The sequence below is a fragment of the Ranitomeya variabilis genome, chromosome 1, assembly GCF_051348905.1.
Source record: "Ranitomeya variabilis isolate aRanVar5 chromosome 1, aRanVar5.hap1, whole genome shotgun sequence".
Taxonomy (NCBI): Eukaryota; Metazoa; Chordata; class Amphibia; order Anura; family Dendrobatidae; genus Ranitomeya; species Ranitomeya variabilis.
The window spans coordinates 407,015,819-407,036,206 of record NC_135232.1 but is presented as its reverse complement, the minus strand read 5'-3'; positions in this window follow the sequence as shown (position 1 = coordinate 407,036,206).

The window sequence follows — 20,388 nt, the reverse complement described above, 5'->3', positions numbered from 1 at the left end:
CCGTGCGCCCAAATAGTAGTTTTTTCCACATATGGTATTGGCATTCTCAGGAGAAATTGCACAACAAATTTTGTGGTCCATTTTTTCTGTTACCTTTAAAAAAAAATTGTGTCTAAAGTAAAATTTTTGTGGAAAAAAGTTAAATATTCATTTTTTTCCACATTCCTAAAATTCCCGAGAAACACCTGAAGGGTTAATACGCATCTTGAATGTGGATTTTAGTACCGTGAGAGGTGCAGTTATAAGAATGGTGTCACTTTTGGGTATTTTCTGTCATATCGACTCCTCAAAGTCACTTCAAATGTAATGTGGTTCCTAAAAAAATATGTTCTTTAAATTTTGTTGGAAAAATTAGAAATCACTGGTCAACTTTTAACCCTTATAACAAGATATAATTAAGTTTAAAGTATACATGTGGCAAATGTTATTGATTAACTATTTTGTGTGACTTATCTCTCTGATTTAAGGGCATAAAAATTCAAAGTTTAAAAATTGGTACACTTTCCAAATTTTTGCCAAATTTGCATTTTTTTCAGAAATAAACGCAAGTCATATCAGAGAACTTTTTCATTACCATAAAGTACAATATGTTGGAATAAACAATCTTAGAATCAGTGGGAGGTGTTGAAGCATTCCAGAATTATCATTTCATAAAAGTGACAGTGGTAAAAATTGTAAAATTTGGCCTGGTCATAAAGGTGCAAGCAGCCTTGGGGTGTGAAGGGGATAATGCCCGGGTGGTCCGCTGTGACCAAGTCATGACACTCTCTTAGTAAGCCCAATCATAATTGCACTGGAACAAATAATTTATCATGAGGTGTGTTGAATTAAGGCATCCCCTGAGTCTTAACCACCTCCTAAGCTAAATTGACAGAAGAGACTAGACTACAATGCCCTTTGGAAGAAAAAGATCAGGTTCCGTAATTTCAGACTCACTAGGACAAATTATTGTTACCTCATAAAGTGACACTGGTCTAATTTGTAAAAAATTGGTCACTAGCGTGCAAAACACCTTGGAGGGTAAAGAGGTTAAAATGGTCAATGCACAATATTTTTTGGATTTGGCTGCAGGTTACGTTTTCTTAAAACGCTGTAGCTAGTTGTCACTTTAAAGTATCTATCGGCTACTGAACATGTTTGACCACTAACAATGAGCACAATTATACCTCCAGTAATACAGAAAAATCATTATAGTACATTGGCAAGAGTCTGTTGTATATTCTGCATTTTGTTTTTGTTTCTGCAAACATGAATAAAATAATAGGAGTGTATCTCACTAGGGACTGAAAGCCACAAAACTTATATGTCAGTGACTTGATTTATTATCAACTCACAGGACTGGTGACGTGGCAGACAGACTCATTCCTGTAACAACACAGGCAGGAAAATATGTTACCTGAGAAAGAAGCAGCTCCGAGCCCTTGCTGTGTCATCTGTATACTCACTTGTCATTAGAGATTTCTGCTATGTCCCCTGGCTCGGAGCTGTGGTCATGTAGTGTGGTAACTCTATGAGTTCGGACACAGCCATTACACAGTTCATAGCAAGGGCACATTTATAAGATGATCTCAGCACGAGAGCATTTTTTAACACATTTAATTTTGGAACTTATTATCATTATTCCAAAATCTATCAATTAAAATGCCCTTTGTTGGAGGGACAACCCCTTAACAATGGTAATGAAATACCAGTGGTGGTACTAGTCATCATCAGATTGTGAACACTGCAAGAACACTAGTACTGATTATTTTTATTATTATTTATTTATATAGCACCATTAATTCAATGGTGCTGTACATGAGAAAGGGGTTACATGTAGGGTTATAGATATCGTTTAACAGGTTTACAGTGACAGACTGGTACAGAGAGGAGAGGACCCTGTCCTTCCAGACTTACATTCTAAGGGATAGTGGTGATACTGACGTAGTCATTATTACAATTAAACATTTATACACAGGTACCTTATGGATGACATCTTCTTTGATTGGAGTTGTTCTCGTTCCTTTTGTCTCAATGTGGTCTAGACATCTACAACTTTTCTCTGCAAACTCCCCTCTTCTTTGGTCTTTTGCAGCACGTTATGGCACAGTGGCCTTAAGAACACAATTTCATTATAATGCCAGCTGACTAAATACATGTATATCTGGCCATTCTGTTCTGCTGAATAATAATTGACTCTTGTTCCCTGCACAAAATACAACCCCCACACTGTCCCTCTTATCATACATGGCCTCCACTCTGTCTTCTTCTAAAAAACTACCCACACATATGAACTATAAGAGGCCATCATCCCTTATTATCTATAACCGTCACACTATTCGCCCTTTTGAACTATAATCTCCACACCATTACCTCTTATGAACTATAGCCACCACAACATTTGTTCTGATGTATCATAACCTCCAAACCCTCTGCCCTTATCAATTATAATACACCATTACATCTTAAGATCTTTAACTCTCACACCATCGTCACTTATGAACCTTGATAAGATGCCATCACTCCTTATAACTAGTGATGAGCGAATATACTCGTTACTCGAGATTTCCGGAGCACGCTCGGGTGTCCTCCGAGTATTTTTTAGTGCTCGGAGATTTAGTTTTAATCGCCACAGCTGGATGATTTACAGCTATTAGCCTGCTTGATTACATGTGGGGATTCCCTAGCAACCAGGCAACCCCCACATGTTCTTAGCCTGGCTAATAGCTGTAAATCATTCAGCTGAGGCGATGAAAACTAAATCTCCGAACACTAAAAAAATACTCGGAGGACACCCGAGCATGCTCGGGAAATCTCGAGTAACTAGTATATTCGCTCATCACTACTTATAACCTGTAACCTCCACTTCATCCCCCTTAATAACTATAGCTACAACACATTCCCTACTTCATTCTGTCCACTCTTCACTTTTTCACCTCATATTGACTATATCTTAACACTGCCTTTTAGTGCCCCTGAAGTCTACGCCCATCTTCAGTGCGTCTCCCACTCTACAGTAACCCATTTCTATAATATGCCCCCTCTTTATACTACTGCTTCTTTACGCTGTGCTGTGTTTAAAATATGCCTACTCTATATGCTGCACCCTACCTATACTATGCCTCCTCACTACAGCTGTTCATACACATTTTGATGGTCTCTCAGGCCTCTACACAGTATTACCACACAGGCCCCCACTCAGTATATTGGTGACCAAAGTCCCCCAATACACAGTATGAAGCCCTCCTATGCACAGTATGATGGTGGCCATGTCCTATTCTGCACAGGATGATGACCCATAGCTCTCATATACAGTATATACCCCCATAACTCTCTATACAAAGCATATTACCCCAATTGCCTCCATAAACAGTATAATGCTAACACAGACCCCACTGCCCCGAATCCCAGTCTGCGTGATAAAAAAAAGCACTGTCATGTAAGCCTGGTTCCCCTTCTACCACAGCCTCCATCACATCTGGCTTGACTAGCAGCGGGTGGGGACAGGAGGTGCCATGCAGTGGTGCCATCTCGCTGACTGACATTCTCTGCATGGCGAGGGCCTCCAGCAGTACATAGGTCAAAAGGAGCATGTGGCCTGAGTAATATCTGTTAAATGTATCAGTGTCTAAACAGCCTCAAAACTGTTAAAAGTTTTGCAGGTCGATGCGGCCCATGACCTTAGCAGCACTGCTCACGTGGGCCAGCAAAGTGCCGACCTGTGAGAGTTACCTCAGTCTGCCTCCTGAGCTGAGATCCAACTCTTGCCTCATGGCAGAAGCAGGTCTACCTTTGGTAATAGTGTATTTACCCATATTAGTAGGAACTTTACTTTGAACAGGTCATGAACCTGTCTCTCAAGACCAATATTTAAAAGTCATCATTTTTATATCATGTGTGATCTGATAGATAAATGTAATATTTAATCGAACAATATACTGTATTTAAACCTCTCCATGCTATAGTACACAGATGGATATCAAATGCAAAATCAAATAAACTGTGATACCAAAAATAATCAGCACTATGTTATGTATCTGTATAATAATAATCCCACACATTGTCATGTGTGTGAGGCCCTACCCATGCTAAACAAAGTCTAGTAATATACAATATTCAAGCCTGAATATTATGAATCACATTTATTTGCTGTTTTATGTCTATAAGTAGCCATTTTTGCTTTTTTAATTACAAGGAAAATATTTGTAAGGTCTTAAGTCATGCTTAGCTCATAAAGAGCTGCAAAGGCTGGAGACCTGCCAACTTGTTTATTTTGCAGCATACAATTAGAGCAATTGAATATGGTTAATCTCCCCATAGTCTTATAAACCAGGAACCATCCTTGATTATTTTTGTGCTTATTTTTTATTGAGATTTCAGTCACTCTTGTAAAGGCTCAAATGTGATTGAAAAACTCTTTGAAAGAGCTTAAGGAAATGAGCAGAAAATTGTGTATTAATGTATTATGTAGGCAGCTCTATCTATTTGGAAGGTGACGAGAGAAAAACTTTAGCCTTGCTGATGTTTCCTAAGCAGAGCACATACCTGTTAATTTGTATATCAACTAAGAGCACAATAAATATTCACTTCAATTGTAAGCCAACAGGATTGCTTCCAGCTAAAGATGTTTATCAGCAGTGTAATAATGTTTTTTTCTTCTTTTTATATCTATGCATTGATACCAAATAAACATATAGAAAATTGAATGTTTATACTTAATGGCAAGAGGGTTATTTAATTCATTACTATTTCCTCCAACTTTCTGCTGCCCAGAATTACTGCTAGTTGGCTGCAGGTTGCATTACATTAAAATAGAAACAACAATGTACATAGAAATCATTGGGCCATATAGCAGAGGTCTTAATGGGGTTCCCAAACAGCCCTCCACATAACATAATGGTTTCCACAGAGCACTCCACACAGTATAGTGGCCCCCGCACAACCCTTTACACAACATTATGGCTATCACACTGCCACCTACACAGTATAATGGCCAACTACAGCTCTCCACACAATATCATGTCCTCCAAACAGTACAATCTTCCCAACACAATATTATTTCCCACACAGCCCTAAACACAATATAAAGCCCCCCCTCATACACATCCCTACACACAGTATAAGGCCCCCCAAGGAACTTATCTAGATGCGTAGTGAGCACTTTAAAGGGCCACTGTCACCCCCCTCCAGCCGTTATAAACTAAAAGAGCCACCTTGTGCAGCAGTAATGCTGCATTCTAACAAGGTGGCTCTTTTAGTTTTAGGTTCAAGTATACCCCCAAAAAAGCAATTTGATACTTAGCCTCCATTGCTGTCTCTAGCCAGGGAGGCGGGTCCTCACTCCCCAGCTCGAAACGCTCCTCTGCCGTCACTCACATCTTCTTGGTCTTTCTGCGCCGCCCCCTCAGCGCTGTTTACGTTTTCAAACCGGCGCCTGCGCTGTGTAGTACTGTTCTGCACAGGCGCAGTAAGCTCTGGCCGTCTGCCGTCCAAGCCAGGCTTGCACACTGCGCCTGCGCGGCAGTGCGGCCACCCACCTTTGGAATCCCAGCCCCGCACTGTGCATAATGCATAACACAGTGCGGGGCTGGGATTCCAAAGGTGGGTAGGTTCTATCACAATGATCAAAATGTACCTGGAATGAATCTGCCGGCCGGCAGATTTGGTGGGCTCACTGCGCATGCGCCCACCATTTTGGAAGATGGTGGCACCCATTGCTGAAGATGGATGGACACCGGGAGGGACACCAGGACTCAGGAGGTATGGGGTTTGGGATCAGATAGCAGGGAGCGGAGGACAGGACGGAAGGGAGAGGATAGCAGAGGACAGGAAGGAGGGGAGGAAAGACTGATGGCGGTGTTAGATCACCGCTGTCAGTCGGTGGCGGGGACAGATCATGGTCTCCAGCCATGGCTGATGATATTGCAGCATTGGCCATGGCTGGATTGTAATATTTCACCAATTTTCATTGATGAAATATTACGATTGCTCTAATTGGCTGTTTCACTTTCAACAGCCAATCAGAGCGATTGTAGCCACGGGGGGCAAAGCCACCCCCCCTGGGCTCAAGTACAAATCCTCCTGTACCTGCAGGTTGGGTGAAATTATGTTATGGGGAGGAGCTAAACTGTCCACCAGACAGAATAGCAGCACTTCAAAGGCCAGTAATTTGGAAATGCTATCTTTCAGGAACATGGCTCTTGGATAAGTAGAGAGATATTTCCTCTTTTTCTCAAGGGTTTGAGGTGATGGAAAGCTGAACACTTCCATGGGACTGTGTGGAGATGCTCAGTGGCATTGGTTGTGGAGCTGCTGTAAAGCAGTACTCGACTCTACGAAATGACACAGAATGTCTTGTTGCCTGCGTGCACCAGAAGAAGATGTTTCATTTAGGCACCTAGCAGGCACAGAATAACCATCTCCTCTCCCTGCAGCAGTTACACCACCAGCAGCAGCTCAAGCACGGTCATGTCCACATCCCCTACTTGAGTCAGTCAGAAAAGGATGGTGATGGCAGCAAGGACTGGTATGTGAGACTCTGACAGGAGACAGGCCTGTCATGTTCTCAATGGCAAGAGAACATAGCATCAGCATATATAGGAACTAGCTCTTGGAAGATGGGAACTGAGCTGACCATGAACTAAACCTAACGCACAACTAGCAGTGGCCGGGTAGCATGCCTACGTTGATTCTAGATGCCCAGCACCAGCCGGAGGACTAAATAATACTAGCAGAGGAAAATATTAGTCCTAGCTCACCTCTAGAGAAATACCCCGAAAGGAGACAGAGGCCCCCCACAAGTATTGGCGGTGAATTAAGATGAAATAACAAACGTAGTATGAAAATAGGTTTAGCAAATTTGAGGTCCACTTACTACATAGCAGAAGACAGAAAGGACACTTTCATGGTCAGCTGAAAACCCTATCAAAACACCATCCAGGAATTACTTTAAAACTCTGGCATTAACTCATAACACCAGAGTGGCAATTCCTGTTCACAAGAGCTTTCCAGACACAGTAACGAAACTACAGCTGTGAACTGGAACAAAAATGCAAAAACAAACATGGACAAGAGTCCAACTTATCTAGTAGTTGTCTAGGAGCAGGAACAAGCACAGAGAGGCTTCTGATAACATTGTTGACCGGCAAGCAACTAACAGAGCAGCAAGGTTATATAGCGACTCCCACATCTTGATGGGAACAGGTGAACAGAGAAGATGAAAACACCAGTTCAATTCCACCAGTAGCCACCGGGGGAGCCCAGAATCCAAATTCACAACAGTACCCCCCCCTCAAGGAGGGGGCACCGAACCCTCACCAGAACCACCAGGGCGATCAGGATGGGCCCTATGAAAGGCACGAACCAGATCAGAGGCATGAACATCAGATGCATTCACCCAAGAATTATCCTCCTGGCCGTATCCCTTCCACTTGACCAGATACTGGAGTCTCCGTCTGGAAACACGAGAGTCTAAGATTTTCTCCACAACATACTCCAACTCACCCTCAACCAACACCGGAGCAGGAGGCTCAACGGAAGGCACAACCGGTACCTCATACCTGCGCAACAATGACCGATGAAAAACGTTATGAATAGAGAAGGATGCAGGGAGGTCCAAACGGAAGGAAACAGGGTTAAGAATCTCCAATATCTTATACGGGCCGATGAACCGAGGCTTAAACTTAGGAGAAGAGACCCTCATAGGGACAAAACGAGAAGACAACCACACCAAATCCCCAACACAAAGCCGAGGACCAACACGACGGTGGCGGTTGGCAAAAAGCTGAGTCTTCTCCTGGGACAACCTCAAATTGTCCACCACCTGCCCCCAGATCTGATGCAATCTCTCCACCACAGCATCCACTCCAGGACAATCCGAAGATTCCACCTGACCAGAGGAAAATCGAGGATGAAACCCCGAATTACAGAAAAACGGGGACACCAAAGTGGCAGAGCTGGCCCGATTATTGAGAGCGAACTCTGCCAATGGCAAAAAAGCAACCCAATCATCCTGGTCAGCAGACACAAAACACCTCAGATATGTCTCCAGGGTCTGATTAGTCCGCTCGGTCTGGCCATTCGTCTGAGGATGGAAAGCGGACGAAAAAGATAAATCTATGCCCATCCTAGCACAGAATGCCCGCCAAAATCTAGACACGAATTGGGTCCCTCTGTCAGAAATGATATTCTCAGGAATACCATGCAAACGGACCACATTTTGAAAAAACAGAGGAACCAACTCGGAAGAAGAAGGCAACTTGGGCAGAGGAACCAAATGGACCATCTTAGAGAAACGGTCACACACCACCCAGATGACAGACATCTTCTGAGAAACAGGCAGATCTGAAATAAAATCCATCGAGATGTGCGTCCAAGGCCTCTTAGGAATGGGCAAGGGCAACAATAATCCACTAGCCCGAGAGCAACAAGGCTTGGCCCGAGCACAAACGTCACAAGACTGCACAAAGCCTCGCACATCTCATGACAGGGAAGGCCACCAGAAGGACCTTGCCACCAAATCCCTGGTACCAAAAATGCCAGGATGACCTGCCAACGCAGAAGAATGAACCTCAGAGATGACTCTACTGGTCCAATCATCAGGAACAAACAGTTTATCAGGTGGGCAACGATCCGGTCTATCTGCCTGAAACTCCTGCAAGGCCCGCCGCAGGTCTGGAGAAACGGCTGACAATACCACTCCATCCTTAAGGATACCTGTGGGCTCAGAGTTACCAGGCGAGTCAGGCTCAAAACTCCTAGAAAGGGCATCCGCCTTAACATTCTTAGAACCCGGTAGGTATGACACCACAAAATTAAACCGAGAGAAAAATAATGACCAGCGCGCCTGTCTAGGATTCAGGCGCCTGGCGGTCTCAAGATAAATCAAGTTTTTGTGGTCAGTCAATACCACCACCTGATGTCTGGCCCCCTCAAGCCAATGGCGCCACTCCTCAAAAGCCCACTTCATGGCCAAAAGCTCCCGATTCCCAACATCATAATTCCGCTCAGCGGGCGAAAATTTACGGGAAAAGAAGGCACAAGGCCTCATCACGGAGCAGTCAGAACTTTTCTGCGACAACACTGCCCCAGCTCCGATCTCAGAAGCGTCGACCTCAACCTGAAAAGGTAGAGCAACATCAGGCTGACGCAACACAGGGGCAGAGGAAAAACGGCGCTTAAGCTCCCGAAAGGCCTCCACAGCGTCAGGGGACCAATCAGCAACATCAGCACCCTTCTTAGTCAAATCGGTCAATGGCTTAGCAATATCCGAAAAACCAGCAATAAATCGACGATAAAAGTTAGCAAAGCCCAAAAATTTCTGAAGACTCTTAAGAGAAGAGGGCTGCGTCCAATCACAAATAGCTTGAACCTTGACAGGATCCATTTCAATGGAAGAGGGAGAAAAAATATATCCCAAAAAGGAAATCCTCTGTACCCCAAAAACACACTTAGAACCCTTCACACACAAAGAATTAGACCGCAAAACCTGGAAAACCCTCCTGACTTGCTGGACATGAGAGTCCCAGTCATCCGAAAAAATCAGAATATCATCCAGATACACAATCATAAATTTATCCAAATAATCGCGAAAAATATCATGCATAGAGGACTGGAAAACTGACGGAGCATTTGAAAGACCAAAAGGCATCACTAAATACTCAAAGTGGCCCTCGGGCTTATTAAATGCGGTTTTCCACTCATCCCCCTGCCTGATTCGCACCAAATTATACGCCCCACGAAGGTCAATCTTAGAGAACCACTTGGCCCCCTTTATGCGAGCAAACAAATCAGTCAGCAACGGCAATGGGTATTGATATTTTACAGTGATTTTATTCAAAAGCCGATAATCGATACATGGTCTCAAAGAGCCGTCTTTTTTTGACACAAAGAAAAAACCGGCTCCTAAGGGAGATGACGATGGACGAATATGTCCCTTTTCCAAGGACTCCTTTATATATTCTCGCATAGCAGCATGTTCAGGCACAGACAGATTAAATAAACGACCCTTTGGGTATTTACTACCCGGGATTAAATCTATGGCACAATCGCACTCTCGGTGCGGAGGTAATGAACCAAGCTTGGATTCTTCAAAGACGTCACGATAGTCAGACAGGAACTCAGGAATTTCAGAGGGAATAGATGATGAAATGGAAACCACAGGTACATCCCCATGAGCCCCCTTACATCCCCAGCTCAACACAGACATAGCTCTCCAGTCGAGGACTGGGTTGTGAGATTGCAGCCAAGGCAATCCTAGCACCAAATCATCATGTAGATTATACAGCACCAGAAAGCGAACAATCTCCTGGTGATCCGGATTAATACGCATAGTTACTTGTGTCCAGTATTGTGGTTTATTATTAGCCAATGGGGTGGAGTCAATCCCCTTCAGAGGAATAAGAGTCTCCAAAGGCTCTAAATCATACCCACAGCATTTGGCAAAGGACCAATCCATAAGACTCAAAGCGGCGCCAGAGTCGACATAGGCGTCCGTGGTAATAGATGACAAAGAGCAAATCAAGGTCTCAGATAGAATAAACTTAGACGGTAAGGTGCAAATGGAAACAGATTTATCAAGCTTTTTAGTGCGCTTAGAGCATGCTGATATAACATGAGTAGAATCACCACAATAGAAACACAACCCATTTTTCCGTCTAAAATTCTGCCGCTCGCTTCGGGACAGAATTCTATCACACTGCATACTCTCTGGCGACTTCTCAGTGGACACCGCCAGATGGTGCACTGGTTTGCGCTCCCGCAAACGCCTATCGATCTGAATAGCCATTGTCATGGACTCATTCAGACCCGCAGGCACAGGGAACCCCACCATAACATCCTTAATGGCATCAGAGAGACCCTCTCTGAAAGTCGCCGCCAGGGCGCACTCATTCCACTGAGTAAGCACAGACCATTTACGGAATCTTTGACAGTAAATTTCCGCTTCATCTTGCCCCTGAGATAGGGACATCAAAGTTTTTTCTGCCTGAAGCTCCAAATGAGGTTCGTCATAAAGCAACCCCAAGGCCAGAAAAAACGCATCCACATTGAGCAACGCAGGATCCCCTGGTGTCAATGAAAAAGCCCAGTCTTGAGGGTCGCCCCGGAGCAAGGAAATCACAATCCTGACCTGCTGTGCAGGGTCTCCGGCAGAGCGAAATTTCAGGGACAAAAATAATTTGCAATTATTTCGAAAATTCTGAAACCCAGATCTATTCCCCGAGAAAAATTCCGGCCAAGGAATTCTCGGCTCAGATACAGGTGCATGATAAACAAAGTCTTGCAAATTTTGTACCTTCGTGGCGAGATTATTCAAACCTGCAGTTACACTCTGAAGATCCATTACAAACAGGTGGACACAGAGCCATTCAAGGGTTAAGAGGAGGTAAGAAGCAGCTAGACAGCAATTAAGGGCTAGGCAGCAAAACTCTGAGGGAAAAAAAAAAAAAAAAAAAAAATTCCCTTAAACACTTCTTTTTCTCCTGCTTCAGCCCAAACAATTAACACTTTGTGGGCCGGTCAAACTGTCATGTTCTCAATGGCAAGAGAACATAGCATCAGCATATATAGGAACTAGCTCTTGGAAGATGGGAACTGAGCTGACCATGAACTAAACCTAACGCACAACTAGCAGTGGCCGGGTAGCATGCCTACGTTGATTCTAGATGCCCAGCACCAGCCGGAGGACTAAATAATACTAGCAGAGGAAAATATTAGTCCTAGCTCACCTCTAGAGAAATACCCCGAAAGGAGACAGAGGCCCCCCACAAGTATTGGCGGTGAATTAAGATGAAATAACAAACGTAGTATGAAAATAGGTTTAGCAAATTTGAGGTCCACTTACTACATAGCAGAAGACAGAAAGGACACTTTCATGGTCAGCTGAAAACCCTATCAAAACACCATCCAGGAATTACTTTAAAACTCTGGCATTAACTCATAACACCAGAGTGGCAATTCCTGTTCACAAGAGCTTTCCAGACACAGTAACGAAACTACAGCTGTGAACTGGAACAAAAATGCAAAAACAAACATGGACAAGAGTCCAACTTATCTAGTAGTTGTCTAGGAGCAGGAACAAGCACAGAGAGGCTTCTGATAACATTGTTGACCGGCAAGCAACTAACAGAGCAGCAAGGTTATATAGCGACTCCCACATCTTGATGGGAACAGGTGAACAGAGAAGATGAAAACACCAGTTCAATTCCACCAGTAGCCACCGGGGGAGCCCAGAATCCAAATTCACAACACAGGCCTCTACAGGGATCTGAGACCTGCCACAGGGAAATAGAAATGAAGGCAGCAGACACCATTGTGAGAGGATTTTCACTGCATTTCTGGGAGGGCAAGTCACCTCAGAGGGAAGAAAATAGCTCAGCCACTGAGGTGTAACTGAGTGAGGGTCTCCACAGAGAGAGAACCTGAAAGCAGCCAATATCACACTGAGAAACTGCCTGTCTGCAAATGTTCATCTGTAAGGAATAGGCTGCCCCTTTTACCTAACAACTGTATATAGCTATCTGCCAGAATACCTCAAGTAAAATCAGTTTTAAATATAAGCCGCCTCCGTCATCTCTGGGGAAATATCTACATGTAGTCGGTTGGCTCATCATATTTTTTTAGTTTGTCACCACCATTGAACTGAACTTACTCTACTGCTTGATCTGATTTAAAGAAGAAAAATGCCCCGACAGTGCATCAATCATCCGAACAGATTCTGGTATGTTTGTGGTCCTTTTGCACCAAAAGTCCAAGTACGTTCAATAGCTCATGATATTAAAAAGATGTACCAGATGTACTTTAAGTGTCCACTTGGTGATCAAGACAAAACGTGGGCCCCTCTTTTGATATGCTCAAGTTGTTCAATAGGTCTTCATGACTGATTGAATATGAGGAAAGTGGCTATGCCATTTGCTGTTCCCATGATTTGGAGAGAACACCAAAATCATAGTGATTACTGCTACTTTTGTTTTGTCAAACTGAAGGGCTTTTCTACAAAGAATAAACATAAGATTAATTACCCTGAACTTGAACCTGCAATTAAGCCAGTTCCAAATGATGGTACCTTGCCAGTTCGTGTACCACTGTTGTGTGGATTGGATGAAAATGAAGTAAAATATGAAGACTATGGAGCTGAAGCTACTGCCAAAGACATGGAGACTTCAAGTCAAGCTGAGTAGGTACCTGATGGAGCAGCCAGAATGCTTAACTCAACATGAATTAAATGATCTCATCAGAGAATTTTCACTATCAAAAAATAAAGCTAAACTTCTTGCATCTAGGTTGAAACAAAAGAATCTTCTTCATGATGATGTCAAAGTGTGTTACTACGGAAACAAAAAAGATATATATCTTGGTACCGTGTTAGCCAGTAGATAGAAAAATATGTAGAATTGAGAGTCCTCAAAATGTATCAACCACTGAGGACTTTCAATTCTACATATTTTTCTACCGAAACAAAATTAACACTTTAACACAATTTTCACAATTGATAGACCAATGGTGTACTGTAACAATGTGAATGGCCTCTTTGAAGAACTGAATCAAGAGTATTTTGTTGCAAATTGGCGATTGTTTATTGATTCATCCCAGAGAAGATTGAAAGCAGTGTTGCTTCACAATGGAAATATGAAACCATCAATCCCTATTGCTCACTCATGTCATTTAAAGGAAAGTTATGAAAATCTGTCAGTTGTTTTGGATGCTATACAATGTAAGCATCATCAATGGAATATCTTTGGAGGTTATAAAGTGACTGGTCTGCTAATGGGAATGCAAGGAGATTTCACAAAATATTGTTAATTCTTGTATTTATGGGACAATAGAAATACAGTAGAGCATTATGCTCGTCATGATTGGGGACAGAGAAACATCTAGGCTCCAGGTAGAAACAATGTTTAGCATAATCATTTAGTTGCTCCAACAAAAATATTTCTTCCTCCACTACATATAAAATTGGGATTGATTAAAAACTTTGTAAAAGCCATGGCAAAGACAAATTCACAAGGGTTCCAGTACATTTCACAGAAATGTGGCTGCTGTCATGGTTCCCAATGGCAGGGGAACGTCAGGACACATAAATAACGAACGAGCTCTTGGGTGATGGAATCTCGAGCTGACCGTGAGCTAAACCTACAACACAACTAACAGTGGCCGGGGGGCGTGCCTACGTTTTATCCCTAGACGTCTCTCGCCAGCCGGAGAACTAACTTACCCTAGTAGAGGAAAAAACAGACCTGGCTTACCTCTAGGGAAATTCCCCCAAAAAGGAGACAGAAGCCCCCCACATATATTGACGGTGAGTTCAGAGGAAAAGACATACGCAGTATGAAGGTAGGTTCAGCAAAGCGAGGTCCGCTTACTAGATAGTAGAAAGATACAAAAGGGAACTGCACGGTCAGCTGAAAACCCTTTTAAAATACCATCCTGAAATTACTTTAAAACTCATGTGTCAACTCATGACACCGGAGTGGTAATTTCAGCCCACAAGAGCTTCCAGCTACAGAGAAAGACTTAACTGTAAACTGGAACAAAAATGCAAACAAACTTAGGACAAAGAGTCCAACTTAGCTGATCAGTAGTCTAGGAGCAGGAACATGCAACAGAAAGGCTCTAGTTACATTGATGGCCGGCAAGGCAATGACTGAAGAGCAGGAATAAATAGGAACTCCCCACTACTGATGAAAACAGGTGAACTGAGAAAGAAAACACACCCGAGTCACCAGTACCACTAGCCACCACCAGAAGGAGCCCAAAAGCAGATTCACAACAGGCTGCATTTCACCAGCAAAACTGAAGGAAAGGGTATTTGTTGGTCCTCAGATCAGAGAGCTTATGAGAGATGATGTGTTTGAAGGAACTCTAAATGATAAGGAATTGAGATCTTGGAAAAGCTTCAAGTGGATCTGTGAATACTTCTTAGGAAAGAAAAATCTCCAGTATATGTTGAAGGTGTTGAGGAACTGCAAAATGCATACCTGTGTCTTGGATATCGCATGTCTCTGGAAATGCACTTTTTGCATTCACATTTAGATTTCTTCCCTTAAAATCTTGGGGATGTAAGTGATGAACAAGGCGAGTGGTTTCACCAGGGCAATAACCCCTTCATGACCCCAGCTTTTTTTGGTTTTGCGTTTTCATTTTTCTTTCCCCTCCTTCCCAGAGCCATAACTTTTTTATTTTTCCGTCAATATGGCCATGTGAGGGCTTTTTTTTTGCGGGACGAGTTGTACTTTTGAATGACATCATTGGTTTTTGCATGTCATGTACTAGAAAACGGGAGCAAAATTCCAAGTGCGGTGAAATTGCAAAAAAAGTGCAATCCCACATTTGATTTTTGTTTGGATTTTTTGCTAGGTTCACTAAATGCTAAAACTTACCTTCCATTTTGATTCTCCAGGTCATTATGAATTCATTGACACCAAAAATGTCTAGGTTATTTTTTATCTAAGTGGTAAAAAAAATTCCAAACTTTGCTGAAAAAAAAAATTGCTCAATTTTCCGATACCCGTAGCGTCTCCATTTTTCGTGAACTGGGGTCGGGTGAGGGCTTATTTTTTGTGTGCCAAGCTGATGGTTTTAATGATACCATATTGGTGCAGATACGTTCTTTTGATTGCCCACTATTGCATTTTAATGCAATGTCGTGGCGACCAAAAAAACATAATTCTGGCGCTTCAAATTTTTTTCTCGCTGTGCCGTTTAGCGATCAGGTAAATTTTTTGTTTATTGATAGATCGGGCGATTCTGAGCGCGGCTATACCAAATATGTGTAGGTTTGATTTTTTATTGTTATTTTGAATGGGGCAAAAAGGGGGTGATTTATATATTTTAAATTTTTTTCTTATTTTTTACATTTTCTTTTTTACTTTTGCCATGCTTCAATAGCCTCCATAGGAGTCTAGAAGCTGGCACAACTCAATCGGCTCTGCTACATAGGAGCGATGCATAAATCGCTCCTATGTAGTAGATTTACTGCACTGCTATGAGCGCCGACCATGGGGTGGTGCTCACAGCAATCCGGCATCAACAACCATAGAGGTCTTCAATAGACCTCTGGTTGTCATGCCGACGCATCACTGACCCCCGATCACGTGACGGGGTCAGCGATGCATTCATTTCCGTCCCGATAGCCGGAAGTGCTAGTTAAATGCTGCTGTCAGCGTTTGACAACAGCATTTAACTAGTTAATAGCGGCGGGTGGATCGCGATTCCACCCTCCGTAATTGCGGGCACATGTCGCTGTATAAAACAGCTGACATGTCCCGGCTTTGATGCGGGCTCACCACCGGAGCCCGCATCAAAACAGGGGTTCTGACCTCCACTATTGCCTGCTGCTGATCATACAGTCTCTCCAGCATATGCAAGGTGAAGTTCCACCCTGTTGGTACGTTGCATATGAGGCAGTGAACAAGAAGACAGAAGTGACACTGAAGCGCCGACAGGTGAGCAGCAGCAGGGTGAGAGCACTGCCCGCACTTTCAACAGTATGTGTAGAAAGTATTCAGACCCCTTTACATTTTTCACTCTTTGTTTCATAGCAGCCATTTGGTAAATTCAAAAAAAATATTTTTTTTTCTCATTAATGTACACTCTGCACCCCATCTTGACTGAAAAATAACAGAAATGTAGTAATTTTTGCAAATTTATTAAAGAAAAACAGAATTAACACATGTTCATAAGTATTCAGACCCTTAGCTCAGTATTGAGTAGAAGCAACCTTTTGAACTAGTACACACCTGTATCTTCTTGGGAATGATGCAACAAGTTTTTCACACCTGGATTTGGGGATCCCCTGCCATTCTTCCTTGCAGATCCTCTCCAGTTCTTTCAGGTTGGATAGTGAACGTTGGTGGACAGACATTTTCAGGTCTCTCCAAACAAGCTCAATTGAGTATAGGTCAGGGCTCTGGCTGGGCCAGTCAAGAAAGGTCACAGAGTTGTTCTGAAGCCACTCCTTTTTTATTTCAGCTGTGTGCTTAGCGTCATTGTCTTGTTAGAAGGTGAAACTTTAGCCAACTCTGAGGTCCAGAGCGCTCTGGAAGAGGTTTTCATCCTGGATATCTATGTACTTGGTTGCATTCATGTTTCCTTAAAGACAACCAGTTGTTCTTTCCCTGTAGCTAAAAAACACCCCCATAGCATGATGCTGCCACTGTCATTTTCACTGTTGGGATTGTATTGGGCAGGTGATTAGCAGTGCCTGGTTTTCTCCACACATACCACTTAGAATTATCACCAAAAATATCTCTCTTTGCCTCATCAGACCATAGAATCTTATTTCTCATAGTCTGGAAGTCATTGATGTGTTTTTTAGCAAACTCTATGCGGGCTTTCATATGTCTTACACTGAGGAGAGGCTTCCATAGGGCCTCTCTACCATAAAGGCCTGACTGGTGGAGGGCTGCAGTGATAGTAGACTTTGTGGAAATTTCTCTCATTTCTCTACTGCATCTCTTGAGCTCAGCCACAATGATTTTGGGGTTCTTCTTTACTTCTCTCACCAAGGCTCTTCTCCCACGATTGCTCAGTTTGGCTGGACGGACAGGTCTAGGAAGACTTCTGATGGTCCCAAACTTCTTCCATTTAATGATTATGGAGGCCACTGTGCTCTTAGGGAGATTGAGTACTGCAGGAATTCTTTTGTAACCTTGGCCAGATGTGTGCCTTGCCGCAATTCTGTCTCTGAGCTCCTTGGCCAGTTCCTTTGACCGCATGATTCTCATTTGGTCTGACATGCACTGTGAGTTGTGAGGTCTTATATAGACAGGTGTGTGCCTTTCCAAATCAATTCCTATCAGTTTAACTAAAGACAGCTGGACTCCAGTGAAGGGCTAGAACCATCTCAAGGAGGATCACAAGGAAATGGACAGCATGTGACATAAATATGAGTGTCTTAGCAATGGGTCTGAATACTTATGACCATGTGATAGTTAAGTTTTTCTTTTTTATTAAATTTCACAAAATTTCTACATTTCTGTTTTTTTCAGTCAAGATGGAGTACATTAATTTGAAAAAAATGAACTTTCTTGACTTTACCAAATGGCTGCAGTGAAACAAAGAGTGAAAAATTTAAAGGTGTCTGAATACTTTCCAAACCCACTGTATGTGGGTCATTTTTCAGGAAGCTCTGCGCCAACAAACTCAGCACATGCACCAGGCAAAGGATGTGCACCAAACTGGATAGGCCCAGAGCTATTACAAGGTTTCGCTCGTTATCGCACAGCATCAGGCTGGGCTTGAGATTAATCAGCACCAACCACTCATCTGTCTGCTGATCCCTGTCCACAGCCTCTGCGCAGGTTGGGATTTGTCCCCCAATCAGATGAGTTTCAGAAAACCCTGCTGTTGTTTCCCCCTGGCTGTGCTGAAGTTGGTGGTGCAGTTCTTCCTGTGACTGGACGATGAGGCAGTGGAGGAAGCAAAGTAGGAGGAGGCAACCTGGACAGAAAAATGTCCAGCAATCCTTGGTGGTAGTAGGACATGGGCTAGAACCCCTTACGCCTCTGTCCCAGCTGCCGCTATATTTAACAAGGGGGAAGTAGGTGAGATGTAAAGTCCCATGTCGTGCTTACTAGTCCACATATCGGTGGTTATGTGAACCTTGCCACTGATGGTGTTGTACAGTGCACACCTGATTTGGTCCCGGCACATGTGTGTTCAGGGCTGGGATGGTACATCTGGAAAAGTAGTGGCAGCTGGGAAAAAATGACTGCGGGACAGTCACCACTATCAGTTTTCTAAAACTGTCTGACTCCACCAGACAGAATAGCAGCACTTCAAAGGCCAGTAATTTGGAAATGCTATCATTCAGGAACATGGCTCTTGGATAAGTAGAGAGATATTTCCTCTTTTTCTCAAGGGTTTGGGGTGATGGAAAGCTGAACACTTCTATGGGACCGTGTGGAGATGCTCAGTGGCATTGGTGGTGGTGCTTCTGTAAAGCAGTACTTGACTCTACGAAATGACACAGAATGTCTTGTTACCTGCGTGCACCAGAAGAAGATGTTTCATTTAGGCACCTAGCAGGCACATAATAACTATCTCCTCTCCCTGCAGCAGTTACACCACCAGCAGCAGCTCCAGCACGGTCATGTCCACATCCCCTACTTGATGCTCTCCTCATTTTTTAAGTGGTTTTTTAGGCACAGTGCTCACACACAAACATGATGGCAGAGTATAATTTTTTATTAGGCCCACATCTGGCACCATGTAACGAATGGAAATGGAGGCACAGATGGTGAAGTTCACATTTGTTTTTTATTGAAGTTTAAAGTGGAACCTCGTGACCACAGTCCAGGGGGGCTCCGAAGGGGGCATGACTACATGAGCCCCAGACACCCATGGTATGTCCCCTCGAACAGGGTCAGAATGGAATGCCTGAGGGACATGGGTGCTACCTCCATTTAGACCCCGGAGTCGTGGCAGCTGTCCAGCAGGACAGGTGGACAAGCAGCGTTAACGGAAGATGTGGAGCTAACCAGGTGATACCAGATGTACAGGTAGGAGCAGGTACCGGCGCGTCTGGCGTAGTCTGAAGGGAAGGATTGCAGATTGACGGGATGAGACGGAATTGACGTAGACAGAGCATACGTCGTCCAGGATAGCTGGGTTACAGTTAGCTGATGATCTGTGGAGACAGACAGTATAAGCGGAGCACTGGCAGAGGACTTCAGAAACAGAAGCACATGCTAGCGGAACCGAAAGTAAGCAACAGTGGATACTTGCTGCTTCGGCACTTTCCCTATGGTGGAGGGACTAGAAATAGTGATCATTAACACGCTATTGGTCAGAGGTACTTTTTGGACAATGCGCGCTGTCTCTTTAAGAGACCAGGAGCGAGCGTGCGACCCAAGCACTCGGGAACCTGCTGGCTGTGTGCCAGGAAGCAGAGGAGGAAGGAGAGGCAGAGGCTGTATCAGGACAGCGTGGAGCCAGCACAGAGCGAGAGTCCCAACGGGGACCCCAAGAAGGTACAGGGACCGGACCTGGTGTAACATACCGACACAGCTGCAGAGTAGAATTATTTTTAAGCACAGTACTAGTACACAAATGGCTGCAAAGCAGAATTATTTTTAAGACACACTACTCGTACAAACACAGCTGCAGAGTATAATTATTTTTAAGGGGATATGCGAAGATTCGAAAGCCTCTTCTGACATCACATCTACAGCGTACAGGCTTCTTTTCCGGTCCACTCTGTTGACATGGCGGGACTTCTAAGGTCATTCTAATTGACACCCAGGTCCTTGCTGCCTAACTGGGTGATCCGGCTGTCAGTCAGAATGACCTCACCTCAGAAATCCCACCCCGTCGTGTCGGCAGAGGCAGCTAAATCCTCAGCAGGAATTGTCTTTGACTGCTCTATGCCGAGGAAGAATGGCGCTGTGCACCACAGGCAGGTAAATAGCA